The sequence below is a fragment of the Panthera pardus genome, unplaced genomic scaffold (assembly GCF_024362965.1).
Source record: "Panthera pardus isolate Hobbes unplaced genomic scaffold, ASM2436296v1 HiC_scaffold_13, whole genome shotgun sequence".
Lineage (NCBI taxonomy): Eukaryota > Metazoa > Chordata > Mammalia > Carnivora > Felidae > Panthera > Panthera pardus.
The window spans coordinates 146,116,797-146,131,749 of NW_026526688.1; positions in this window are offsets into that span (position 1 = coordinate 146,116,797).

Below are 14,953 nucleotides of genomic sequence, written 5' to 3' on the forward strand. Positions count from 1 at the left end.
AGCTGGCAACCAAATAAAAATAAGGGACTTCTGTACTGAATGCCTATATTACATCAGAGTGCCCTTCAGAAACTCCAGTATTCACCATATATGCATTTTCAAAATAACTGGGATAACTTATCCTCTTTAAATTATATCTTAGTGGATATCTTGTTAAAATGTATTATGCATTCAACTAACCCTACTGCTTTATCTTAAAATGGGCATACTGAATAACATTCCATCTTTTTATCAGTGGCTTAAAGTCATGATTATGAATAACATTGGTTTCTAAGACACCACTCTCTTTGCTTTACTCCTAGTTTAGTGGCTTTTCTTGTCTCCTCTCAGGGTTCACTGTCATTTCGCCAAGGCCCTAAAACTTTCAGGTGCCCCAGGCTCAGTCCTTCTGTGTCATCTTCTCCTGGTGCTCAGGTGAGCTCCCTAACTTCATGGGTTTTAAATACCTTGAACACCACCAGCCAGAACCTCCCTCTGAATGTCTCTCTTACATCCAGTTATACAGTTGTCTCCTTCACTTGGATGCCTGATGGACACCTCTTACCTGACCTCTCCAACTGAGCCCCTCATTTTCCTTCTGAAAGCTTTTCCTCCCCAAATCAGTTTTGTTTCAGCAATGATATTTCCATTCTTCCAGTTGTGCAGGCCAAAACATCTGGAGTCATCTTTGACACTACTGTGTTTCTCACCCCTCATATCCAAGCCATCAGTAAGTTCTTTCCATCCTATCTGCAAAATATATTCAGAACCCCACCGCTTCTCACCCCCTCCACCAGGACCATCATTCTCTCTTAGCTGGAGCTCAACAACCTCTCCTTGCTGCCACCCTTGCCTCCCTAGCACCCATTCTCAACATTTTTATATGGATCCTTTAAAAATGTCATCTGATTATGCCACCTTTGTCGTCAAAACCCTGCAATGGCTTTACAACTGTTGCAGAGTAAAATCCAAAGTCCTTACCATGATCTACAAGGTTCTGCATGGCCTTGGTCTCTGCCTCCTCTCTGACTTCATCTTCAGTCTCTCTTCCATGGGCTTCTTCTGCGTGCTTAACACAGGGTCTCTCAGTCTTAGCACTGTTAGCATATGCTTTGTTCTGGAGGGGTTGTCCTGTACATTGTAAGATGTTTGCTAGCATCCCAGCCTCTATTCAGTAGATGACAGCAATACCCCTGCATTGTGACAAGAGAAAATACCTGCAGACGTTGCTGAATGTCCTCCAGGGGTTGGCGTGGGGTGGGGGATGGATCCTGATGGAAAACCACTGCTCTAACAAAACAAAGCTCAAATGCGCTTCTTCCTCTCTTCCTCAAGACCTTCGCATTGTCTGTTCTCTCTGCCTTCTTCCAGATACCACACAGTGTGCTCCCCTACTTGGCCAGGTCTCCGTTTCAAATACCATGTTAACATAAACTAGCCATCCCACTCTCATTCCTTGCCAAGCTTACATGCTTTATTCTCTTCTGTTCCATTTACTGTTGCCTTATTTTAGTCACTTACTCTATCCAGGTGTTTCCTTTAACGTGAAAGGAGCACAATTAGGGTAAAACTCTTGTCCTCTCTGTTCGCTCCACCCCAGGGAAGTGGGAGGATTTAACTGATTGGCATATTTGGTAAGAACAAACTGGGCGTTTGGGGCTCAGTTCTCATTTTCTTTTTGTGTTGGAGGTGTGTTTCTCCCCAAGAGCAAGTGAGGGGATCTGCTGTGTTTAACGCTGTCTGCGACTGCATGGGTAAGTTTGCCTCAATCTGAGGTTCCATAACTTTTTCGCCTTTTTAGCCACACCCTCTTATTTAGCCTTTATCAGTAACAAAGGTGCTATTTCTAGCTCTATATACTTTGTCATCACATATCTTAATTTGTTCAGAATTTAGGGGAAAAGGAGTGATATTTATCAGACCCTTTGAGACTCTAATATCTGAGGCATCGAGAAATAAAGGGGGGCACCTGGGTGGTTCAGTTGTCTAAGCATCTGACTCTTGATTTTGGTTCAGGTCATGAGCTCATGGTTTGTGAGTTTGAGCCCCACATCGGGCTCTGTGCAGATCGTGTGGAGCCTGTTTAGGATTCTCTCTCTCTTTAAAGAAAAAGAGACATAAAGAAAGGACTGGAAGCTGGGGGAAGCACCATAACATGTAAACAACAAGATTCTGGTGTGATCAAAGTAGTATGTAGCTTTCGTTGGGGATTTTGTTGTGTGGATAGGGTATACTGACCTTTGCTACTTGTAGAGGATTGTACTTGGGCAGTTTTTAACTACTGTGGCCGGGGCAAGAGGCTTTCAGCCTTGGGCGATGCAATATTTTACCTTTGGTGGATGACTGCATTGTAGAGAGGTATTTCCAGAGTCCGATATCTTTCTACAGAGTCAAGGCTGTGCCTTCTAGGTGTCTGAGAGCCAGGGCTGCCTGGGCCTCAGCAAGGGCACAGGGGTCTCTTGGGTCATGGCACTGGCTGCGTGTGAATGCAGCCGTCACAAAAGCAGCAAGCAAAAGTGCAGAAGGTGCGGGCTCTCCTCATGTGCAGGCCTCGGCAAGTGTAAGGACCTCGGCAGAGGCAGATCGGTGGGGCTCCAAGGAAGGGCTGCTGTGGCTCACTACACAGGTGCAGCTCGGCCTTGCATATTGCTGAGGTGAAGATCTGACAATAGGCTAAAGTGGTTTTCCACGTGGCAGTCCTTTGTGACATTAGGGGAAGGAAGCCTATTCACTACCTTGACAGAGCAAAACAACCAAGGCCCATGGACACTACAGAGCATTTACTAAAGGAGGGGAGGAGGGTGTAGTTTTCATTGTTAGTGCCAGGCCTGGCAGACAGCACTACACTCAGGGCCCCAAATTCCATTCCCAAGGAAGGGATGTGGAAGGTTAAATTGGGATTTATGTGTTCTTTCCATAGGTGAAGTGTTCCTTCCACGTGGTCTCAAGTTGGTTCTTGATTGGTTAATTTTTTTCTAACGGAGAGCTACTCTATAGGAGGCAGGTTTTTCAGGCCTAACAGCCCTTGATGAGAAGTAGAGGAAACAGCATGGTGGCCTAGGACCAAAAATATCTGATTTCGGGGGAGTGTGAACAATATGATCCTGGATAGAGCCCACACACCCTTTACTAATGGGGCATCATAATTGGGGGTTCCATGGGAAATGGAAATTAGGTAAGTAAGAAGGGAAAGTAAGGCTCTTTGCTGAAGAACTGGTGATTGGTGCCCTCACCAATATAAAATTCCAGCCTTGTAAGAAGACAGTAACTTCTCAATGTATACACCTAGAAAAGAGACAAAATACACAAGCAAGTCCCTCCCTCCTCCTCTTCATGCTAAATGTTTAATGCCAAAATGAACCAAAATTCAGTTCTCCCCACTTAAGGTAAGTTTCCAGATCTTGGGTTTTGGGCACCAGGTTTAGGCTGACTAACATTCTGGCAAAACTGTCCTCATTTTTTAAAGATAACATTGAGTCTTTGCAACACTAAATATTTGGTTTCAGAGACATAATTTTTTCTAAGATAACAGTTTTGGGGGTGGGGTAGGGATTTGTTTATTTTCTAATTTAGTGGGTGCTGGCTGGTGCTGTGATATACTTATGTGTCCAATTAACTTTTTGGACTCTATAATAAGGGAAGTACATCAAAGACTTGGCATTGCACTGCATAGCCCTGAGGCAACCGCTCTCTTCCCGTAAGAGACAGCACACGCTGCAGCTGATTAAAGGACCCCCCACTTCACCCAGGCAACAAGAACCCCTTTAAAGTAGAGTAAGAAACTTTGGAAGAAAAACTTTGGATCTGAATTTTGTTGACCTTTAACTTACATGGGCAAGAGTATTTGATTCCATTGAATTTTAATACTTTTGGACATTAAATCACAGAGATTAGTGTCTGAACTTTGCATTTTTCTCTGAAATTACATAACAGATGGGAGTTTATATCTAATTGTGGGGCATCTCTGTGTTGGCAGGGTATTATAGAGTGCCTCAAATTGTTTACTTTTACCAAAAAATCTCCGATAAGCTTTCTTGGATAGTGTGGCTTATCACAGTTGGGTATGAGACATTGAATAGGGAGTGAGATGCCAACCTTGAGAGAGAATGACGCTGGAATTGGTTTAAGTATTAAACTGTTCTAACTCATTTTAGGGTTTTCCAAGAGAAAATTCTAAACCTCCCAAAAATATCTTCAAAAAAGAAGTGGCTGGTGTGGAAGGTGTTGCCTCAAGAAGGCAACAGCAGGATTGTTCTAATAAATTTCTTACCTCTACTCTGAGAGAGATAGCAAAACCCAGGGTTGACCATAGACAAATTGGTTAGGCTCACTTAAAAGATCAAAAAGCTGGTGCCTGTTGGAGAAAAAGGTAGAAATGCTTCTTCTTTAAATGCTGGTGTCTCCTTCCATGTTGAGGGAGTTAAATGAGTGGAATACTTAGTGTGTCTCCAATCTTTTGCTCAGAGCACAGCTAAGGAAGAACAAATGACTTACCTTATTTGAACATTTGGAAAGAATAAACTGCATGCTTGGGGTTCACTTCTCTCCTTCTCTTTTGGGACAGAGATTCCTACTAAGCAGTCAGCTTCCTCCTGGCTCTCTATACCTTAAGTCTTAGCCTAGGCAGTTCCTGATAAGAGCACATCTTCCCTTGTCTAGGCTTGCCTGTGACTGGGTGGGAAAGCCTGTCCAAACTGGGGGCTCAGTATTAATGGTCTACTTAGTTGACCAGTCATATCCTTCAACTTAGTCTTTGTCCATAATAAAAGTTATATTTGACCTATTATCAATCTCTCACTTTTGTTTTATTTTTCCAATTCCTCAAAACTAGAGGAGAGGGAGCTACCCATGCTTGAAAATATCCATACTTACCACTTTCTGACCTATTCTTCCTTTATGTAATGTCTCTCTTTGGTAGAATACGAGTTCCAAGGTAGGAATGTGTTTTCTTCTCTGTTGTATCTACATTTCACAGTACTAACACAAGGTAGTTTCTCAATAAATATTTTTTTAATGAGGACCTCAATTATGATGCCATACAAACTAGGGTGGTGACCTCAGGGAATGAGTTTTTCCTGCATTAAATATGTCCATGTAGGGGAGCCTGGGTGGGCTCGGTTAGGCATCTGACTTTGGCTCAGGTCATTATCTCACGGTTCATGGTTTGAGCCCCATGTTGGGCTCTGTGCTGATAGCTCAAAGCCTGGAGCCTGCTTCAGATTCTGTGTCTCCGTCTCTCTCTGGCCCTCCCCTGCTCATGCTCTGTCTCTCTCACTCTCTCAAAAATAAGTAAACATTAAAAAAAATTTAAAAATATCTCCATGTAAATTGTGGATTGTTAATTTTCTATCTCTGCTTTTTCTTATGAGTATTATAAAGGTGCATGCTTTTACTCTCTCTCCATCATCTTATTTTCTAATCTTCTGTGTACTTAGGGTAAATAAAATTTTTTTTAATTTGTTTTTTAAATTTACTTCCAAGTTAGTGCAACAATGATTTCAGGAGTAGACTCCTTAATGCCCTTTACCCATTTAGCCCATCCCCCCCACCACAACCCCTCCAGTAACCCTCAGTTTGTTCTCCATATTTAAGAGTCTCTTATGGTTTTGTCCCCTTCCCTGCTTTTGTATTATTTTTGCTTCCCTTCCCTTATGTTTTGTATCTTAAAGTCCTCATATGAGTGAAGTCATATGCTATTTGTCTTTCTCTGATGAATTTCGCTTAGCATAATATTAGGGTAAACAGTTTTAAAATAAGAAATCAAGAATCTTTCTTAGTAAAGTACATGGAGCTTATATATTTATTGAGGCTGTTCTGTAGTATTTCTGTTTCTCGTGTTTAGTTGAGTTTCAATGACTTCAAGTTGCTGGATAAATGACATCTGAATAAGTGAGGTAGATGACAAAAGTATTGTGTTGTGGTGTTAAGTTACTACTGGCCTTCTGTTTGTCAGAAGAAGGATCCTTTGCTCCTGGGCTGTGGTTTCAATTTTGTTGTCCAAGGTTTCAGTTATCCATTTAGTTATCATAGTCTAGAAGTAGATGATCCTCCTTATGATTTATCATCAGAAGTCTAACGCTGTGTCACAACATATGTCATTCACCTTACATTATCCAATCACGTAGGCATTTTATCATCTCACCATCACAAGAAGGGTGAGTCCAGTACAGTAAGATTTTGAGAGAGTGAGACCACATTTACATAGCAGTATATAATAACATTATTACACTATGTTATTCTTATTGTATATTTTATTAGTTGTTATTCATCTCTTACTGTGCCTAATGTATAAATTAAATTTTATTACAAGTATGTAGGCACAGACAAAACCCAGTATTTATAGGATTTGGTACTCTCTGTGGTTTTAGGCATCCACTGGGGGTGTCTTGGAACGTGTCCCCAGCGAATGAGGGGAACTACTGTACAAATTTGGGCATGTTCATGAGTGTGCTCAGACACTTTTGTCTCTTCAATTAAACTTCCTACGTGGCCAGCTCTTAGTAATGTTAGGGTTTTGAATTAGGAATTATTTTGAGGTAAAACCGTAAGCTTAAACTTACTAGAGAAAGAGAGGAGAGAGAGAGAGAGAGAGAGAGAGAGAGAGAGAGAGAGAGTGTGTGTGTGTGTGTGTGTGTGTGTGTGTGTGTAGGGGTTTCCATTTAAAGTTTAGTTAAGAAAAAATTTTACATTGCCTTTTTGTTGTTTTTGTTATTGTCCCTGAAGCTTAAAATTCCCTTTGGAACCTCAGGAAAGGGGTAGCTCTGTTAGAATCTGGTATTTCTGCATTTTCGTGGTATGATGCCGACTTAATATCATCAAAACTCCACAGCAAACTAAATTGGACCTTTTTTGTTGTTGTTATTGTTAAAAGCAACAGAAACCAATCTGTGGTAGGCAGCTTTTAAGGTAGTCCCATTGACTCCCACCTCCCAGCATTCACACCTTGTGTGGTCCCTTCCTCTTGAGTGCAGGCTAAACATAGAGACTTGCTTCTAGTGAATGGAATGACAAAAGTAATGTGGATCACTTCTGAGATTAGGTTATAAAAGACTGACTTCCATCTGGCACTCTCTCACCCTGTCGCCTGCTCATTCTGATGAAGCCTGTTGCCGTGCTAAGAGCTGTCCTATAGAGAGGCTCACATGGCAGGAAACTACAGCAGCTCCTGGCCAACAGCCAGGGAAGAACAGAGGCCCTTAGTCCAACAGCCTCCAAGGTACTAAATCCTGCCAACAACCACTCAATGAGCACTAAAGTGGATTCGCCCCAGTTGACTCTTGAGATGACATTAGCATTGTTGACACCTTGATTGCAGTCTCTTGAGATGCCCTCAGCTGGAGGACTTAGCTAAGCCATGCTTGGGCTCAAGATCCAGAGAAACTTTGAGCTACTGTGTGCTGTCTCAAACCCCTATGTTTTGGGGGAAATTATCACTCAGCAATAGATAACTAATATACATCCTAAATATATCATGAAAAATTATATTTAATAATTTATTAGCTGACATCTCTTTCAACTTTAGTTAAAAGCAAAGAGTAAGAAATCATTTGACTGACAAAAGGATTTGTTACCCAGTCATTAGAATCATTTGCTTTCTTGGTTTCTGGGAGTCATACTGCAAAAGACTCTACCAAGACTTAACAAATAATTATCGGTAATATAAGGTGCTTTCTAAGTTAAAAGCTCCTTGTTTAATACAATATACTAAAAAGGTGGGAGATTTGAAATGTTGAATTTATGCATCTTTGCCAATATAACATCTTTTTAAATTGAAGTAGAGTTGACATACACTACTGCATTAGGTTTAAGTGTACAAGATGGTGGTTTGACAATTACATACATTACAAAATGCTCATCCCACTGAGTGTAGTTACCATCTATCAACATACTAAGTTATTACAATATATTGAGCATATTCCCTGTGCTGTACTTATCATCCCCGTGACTTCTTTATTTTATGATTGGAAGTTTGTACCTCTTGGTCCCCTTTACCTATTTAGCTCATTCTCCCACCCCTTTCCCTCTGGCAACCTCAAGTTTGTTGTCTGCATTTATGAGCCTATTTCTTTTTTCTTTTTCTTTTTTTTTTTAATGTTTATTTATTTTTGAGAGAGACACAAAGTGTGAGCAAGGGGAGGGGCAGAGAGAGGGAGACACAGAATCTGAAGCAGGCTCCAGACTCTGAGCTGCCAGCATAAAGACTGACGCAGGGCTTGAACTCATGGACTGCAAGATCATGCCCTGAGCTGAAGTTGGACACTTAACTGACTGAGCCACCCAGGTGCCCCTATGAGTCTATATCTATTTTGTTTGTTCATTTGTTTTGTTTTTTAGATTCCACATATAAGTGGAATTATATGGTATTTCTCTTTTTCTGTCTCACTTATTTCACTTAGCATAATATTCTTTTTGTGTACCTGTTTTGCTGCAAATGGCAAGATTTCATTCTTTTTTTATGGCTGAGTAATATTCAATTTGAATATAAATATATTCAATTTATATATATATATATTACATCTTCATTCATTCATCTAACAATGGACACTTGGGTTGCTTTTACATTTTGGCTATTGTAAATAATGCTGCAATAAACATAGAGATGCATACATCTTTTTGAATCAGTGCTTTCATCTTCTTTGGGTAAATACCCAGTAGTGAAATTGGTAGATCACATGTTATTTCTATTTTTAATTTTTTGAGGGACCTCCATACTTTTTTCCGCAGTGGCTGCACAACTTACATTCCTACCAACAGTGCGTGAGGGTTCCTTTTTCTCCACATCCTTGCCAACATTTGTTATTTCTTATCTTTTTGATATTAGCTGTCTTGATTGGTGTGAGGGGTTATCTCATTGTGGTTTTGATTTGTAATTTCCTGATTATTAGTGAGGTTGAGCATCTTTTCCCATGTCTATTTGCCATCTATATGTCTTTGGAAAAATGCCTCTTCTGGTTCTCTGCCCACCTTTTAATTGGATTATTTGTGCTTTTTTTGGTGTTGAGTTGTTTAAGTTCTTTACATATTTTGGATGTCAAACCCTTCGCAGATATATCATTTGCAAATATCTTCTTTGATTCAGTAGGTTGCCTTTTTGGTTTGTTGATGGTTTCCTTCACTGTGTAAAAGCTTTTTATTTTGATGTGATCCCAATGGTTTATCTTTGCTTTTGTTTTCTTTGCCCGAGGAGACGTATCTATAAAAATATTGTCAAGGCTGATGTCCAAGAGGTTACTTCCCATGTTTCTTTTAGGAATTTTATGGTTTTAGGACTTGATATAATATTTTAATCTTTCACATTGCCTTAAATATATCCTCCCCCAACTATTAAAGTTGCAAATTTAGCTCATTTGATTTATAGAAGAAATTTGCCAAAAGCCTAATTTGCAAAGTTGTCCTTATGTTCAAATTAATTAACCAAATTGGATTTACTGTCTGTTGGAAAAAGCCTGACTTTATTTTAAAAATTTAAACATCAAACAAAAAATGTGTTTAAAATACACATTTAAAGAACATTGTATAAAGCACTGAGAAATAAATTGTGGTGCACATCTTATAAGATCCTATTCAAGAACAAACTATAGAGTGCTGGGTTTATTTTTGCCTCAAACAGCAAAAAGATAGATGGGTCTCTGATGGAAGAAGGAGAAGAAAGTGTTTTTCCAGGCATTTACCTGGGAAAATGAGCTCCAGGAAGAATTTCTCAGTTGGGTAATAGAAAATATTAAGTTTCTTTTCTTATCACCAGTGTCACAATATATAACTTTTCATGGGGACTCTCAAATCTCTTTGACATTTCTGTCTGTGGGGAGAATGAAGTCATTGTGTAAAAAAATAATGTTATTAATCTTATTCATAAAAATAAATTATTATACCTATTCTATAGAGAAAGATATTCCTTGTGGAATAGGAAGACACCCTCCAAAGCACGTATATAATAATATTTTTTCTCATTAGGTTGTATGAATTAAGTGGGATGCTATATGTGAAAATGCCTAGTGTAAGTCCTAAAACTTTGGAGGTACCAGGTTTTTTTTTTTATTAAGTTTCTAATTTTAATTCCAGTATCGTTAACATATGGTGTTATATTAGTTTCATGTGTTCAATATAGTGATTCAACAATTCTGTACATTACTCAGTGCTCATCGTGATTAATATACTCTTTAATCCCCGTCCCCTATTTCACCCATCCCCCACCCACCTCCCCTCTGGTAACCATCAGTTCTCTATAATTAAGAGTCTTTTTCTTGGTTGGCCTCTCTCTCTCCTACTCTCGCCTTTTTTTCCCTTTGCTCATTATTTTTTTCTTAAATTCCACATATGAGTGAAATCGTATGGTATTTGTCTTTCTCTGACATTTCATTTAGCATTATATGCTCTAGATCCATCTATGTTGTTGCAAATGGCAAGATTTCATTCTTTTTTATGGCTGAATAATATTCCATTGTATGTATATACTACATCTTTATCCATTTAACTGTTGATTGACACTCGGGCTTCTTTCATAATTTGGCTGTTGTAAGTAATGTTGCAGTAAACATAGGGGTACCTGTATCTGTTTGAATTGGTGCTTTTGTATTTTAGGGTGTTAGTTCCCAGTAGTGTGATTATGTTGTTTTGTCTTTAATGCATTGATTTAAGGCCATTAGTCTATGTTCTGCAGGTAAAGGTGATGGCAGCAAGGAGTTAGAATGTCTGGGGACCAAGGTTTTGAGTGAAGCTTTGAGGTTTCTGAGGATATTTCAGTCTCCATAGTTTATAAGTATGTATATATATATATATATATATATATATATATATATATATATGTGTGTGTGTGTGTGTATGTGTGTGTGTGTATATATATATATATATATATATATATATATATATATATGTATATGATGTCCAAGAGCCTAGACGTTTCTTCTCTAGAAAGAACAAAACGCTGGCCCCTAAAATAAACATGGGAGAGAAAAGTGGCTGACCCAATGGACTGTTAAGCTTTGGAGTGAGCTACTACTGAGGTTATGAAATCCCATCTTCTGGCTGCCTGAAGAAGTAGAATATTTTTTCAGCTGTCTGGTATGTTAAAACAGATATGGGATGAGGCTGCAGGACAATGGAGATGATCTCTCATAGTCTATCCAATCCTAAAATTGACTAATTTTTGCAAAGGAATGCATGGTGTTGGGTAACAGGGAAATAAAAACTTCTATTTAGAAGGCATTTTGTGAATTAGAATTTGTAATTCTTGGGAAGTTTTTCAGGAACTGATCAGTAAAATGTCTATAATATATTATTGCCTTTATTTGTAATCTGAGTTTTAAAACGATAGTGCCTATTTTATACCTTGTCCATTTTGTAATTGTACAAAATTGTATAGTGCATCTTATTGCCATTAGAATATACACAGATTCCTTTTCTCTGCTAGCCTGTGCATTCTTCTAGGCAGGCACCATGTCTTCTTTTATCTTTAAATTCCTAGAACCTGACATAAATCCTGGGATGTAATAGGGGCTGAATGAACTTTTGATGGACTGAACTGAACTGAGCCTGCCCTGTAACAGTGTACCATTTTTTTGGTAGCATTTATTTTACTTATTTTTGGGTCACTGCCATTTCTATTTACTTTATCTCCAACATTAAGTTTTGCCCTTCTTTCATCTAAGAGAATCAGTGTATTTTAGTGGCAAAGGCACACTGTCAGACTAAAAATCTGCTTGGGTAATCTGCTGAGTAACTTTGGGCAAATTACTTAATCTCTCTATGCCTCAATTCCTTCATCTGTGAAATGGGGGTATTGACAGTACCCATTTGTAGGTTTTGTGAAGGACTAAATGTGATAAAGTATCTAACGTGTTTTTCACAATACTTTGCATATGGCAAGTGTTCAACAAATGATACCTATTTTTAGTTTCGCCTGTAGCATCACAGCACCTGATTCCCTACTTCCCTCCCTGTGGATGGGAGGCAAATAATCCAGGTTGAATTCCAATAAATCAGAATTTGGGGGAGAAATAGCCAATGGCTGTAGTAGATAGAGATTTTTAAGAGAAGATTACTAAATTAAAATTTGAGTTGGTATTCAATGTCTTTTAATTAAATATATTTTAATTATTATCATAATTAGTACTTTAAAAAAAAAGTTGCTCTTACCTAAATCTTCATCAGTCCTTTTTACCTTCTGCAAGATATGTACAACCTCACTTAATACCATGTGTTTCCATGTGAGTTTTATGAAGTTAGTACCCAGTGCTTTCATAGGCAATACATTCTCCCAGGCTATTATGGAATGCAAGGATTCATTTCAGAAAAACATAATTGCTATAACATATGGGTACATTTATGATCCTATATAAATAAAAAAAATGCTAGGGTATATTTTCCCATGGCTGCACTCTAGGAGTAGCTTTAAAACGGTTTTTGTTTCTAAGATAGGAATAGTTCATATATAAGAACTGGTGATTCATTCATTAATCTTTACAAGTTAAATTATAGCTCTATGTATCCCATTGCATTTTAATGTCCCCCAAAGGGTCAAAAACAAAAACTAGGATGGTAAGTGAGATGACTTATACCATGGGAGTGTTATCAATAATGAGCTGCTCCGTGCAGTCTATTAGTTCTCAGATCCATTTTCCAACCCCCCTCCACCTACTATATCTTTTTTTCTTGCAGACATTTTCTGGATAGTTTTGGCCAATGGAAGATACTGGTGGGAGACTGGAGGACAAGGTATTTCCACACCCCTCATTTGCTTGAGATGGGGAGAGTCCTCTCGGGCAGTGGTTGTGTCTCATCATGGTTATAGCTTTTGCAGGATGGCCACTGATCATTGTTCCAGCTAACCCTGGGAAGTCAACTGGTGGAACTAACTCTTACTGCACAGCTTGGCTTTTAGGATGGTCTCCTCATCTCTTCTTCTAGTCCCTCTAGACCTAAAGGTGATCACAGATTCCTTCTGCTACTAGTTTCTGGGTTGTCTCAAGGAGCCATTGTTTGGTTTTTTTATCTCTTCCAAACACTTCGTGTCTTTCTGTTGGTTTACCTAACATAGACCTTGATGTTTACAGTAAGATATTTTGTGAGTTTAGCAATCTGTATAGATAAGCATACACCTTTGAGTTTTTTTTTTTTTTAATTTTTTTTTAACGTTTTTTATTTATTTTTGAGACAGGGAGAGACAGAGCATGAACAGGGGAGGGTCAGAGAGAGGAAGACACAGAATCTGAAACAGGCTCCAGGCTCTGAGCCACCAGCCCAGAGCCTGACGCGGGGCTCGAACTCACGGACCGCGAGATCATGACCTGAGCCGAAGTCGGCCGCTCAACCGACTGAGCCACCCAGGCGCCCCCCTTTGAGTTTTTATCTACATGTAGCAGGTACATAATATGTGCCTTAGTCCATTTGGGCTGTTGTAACAAAATGCCACAGACTGGATGGCTTATAAACAACAGAAATTTGTTTCACACAATTCTGGAAAGCTAGGAAGTCCAAGTCAGAATGCCTGTATGGTCATGTTCTAGTGAGGAACTTATTCCTGGCTCATAGCCAATGGCTTCTCACTGTGTCCTCACATGATGGAAAGGGCTAGGGAGCTCTCTTGGGTTTCATTAATAAAAGCACTGATCCCATTCATGAGGGCTAAACCCTTCTGACCTAAGCACCTCTGAAAGGCCCTACCTCCTAATACTATCACATTGGGCATTAGTATTTCAACATAGATTTTGGGGGTAAACAAACATTTAGACCATAATATGTCTAAATGGGGGAATGGGGAAGTTTCTGGAATCTTGTTCCTTTGAATGCTGGGAGTAAATCTTTTTCTTAGATCACTTCTAAGGGCTTGAATGCTTTAGACAAAAATTTATTAGGCTGTAGCTCTTTCCTTCTCAAAATTGTTGCAGTCCTTCTCCTCAGCTGAAATTGCACAACGATTTTTTTTTTTTGGTTGATAAGCAAAAGGACAGAGGAAAAGAACATGGAGGCCTCTATACATCCCTCTTGTCAGCTCAGAAAAGGTACTTCAACTTCAGGTTCTTCTGCATTGATCTTTAATTTTCATGGAATAAGGAACAGCTCTTTTTAAAAAATGGGTAGGAGTGTTAGTGGGCTGACTGGTGCTGTTGGGTGTAATACATTGTAGGAAGGAGGCTCATCATAGATATGAAAGATCTTTCTCCTTCTGCTCTGATCTTCTCTTTCACAAGGAGAAATATTAAAATTATTTATTCCATAGGAATGTTATCAATAATGAGTTGCTCAGAGTTTTTGGATATATGTGCTAATCTTAAACCATGAAAGTACCAGAAAGAATGTTTAAGAACACCAGATTACCACTTGGCCAAATAATCTCTTTATTCACTGTTGTTTGTTGTAATCCCATGGATTGGGTTGAGACCATTTGCTGCCAGGCTCTACTTTTGATTGCTTCTTATTTCTTTGTGCTCCTTTGGAAGAACACAAAGTCAGATAACTAGGCGATGGTGATTCTAAGCAGAAGAGGATTAATTTCTTCCATTTAATAGTATCATTCTTGATAAAACAGGATGCTTTTTTGGAGGTAAAGGGCCAGAGAGATGCATCTATTAATTTCCAAGATGTTCAAGATTCATAGCCCAGCACATAATTTCTTGTGTAAAGAGAAACAACAACTATGACAACAAAATTGTCCTAAGTTTCAATGAGAGGATATTTCCTGCCAGTAACTTCATGACCCTCACATAGCTTAAACTTATGGTTTGAGATAATTTTTTCGAAGGGAAAAATAAATTGGTACTAAACTCTGGCATTGGCTTCTTGTTTCTTGGACATACTCTGTAAACATTCTTACAAAGATTATTTGGAAAAGTTCTTCACAACTTTATATTTCTTACTAGTTTCATTGCCAAAATAAACTAGCCCAGGGCCAATAGCTGTCTTTCAGTCTCTGGGTTTGTTTTTTTTTTTTTTTTTAAAGCGTTTGGGAATCTTATCTGGGGAAGTCACTGAGACT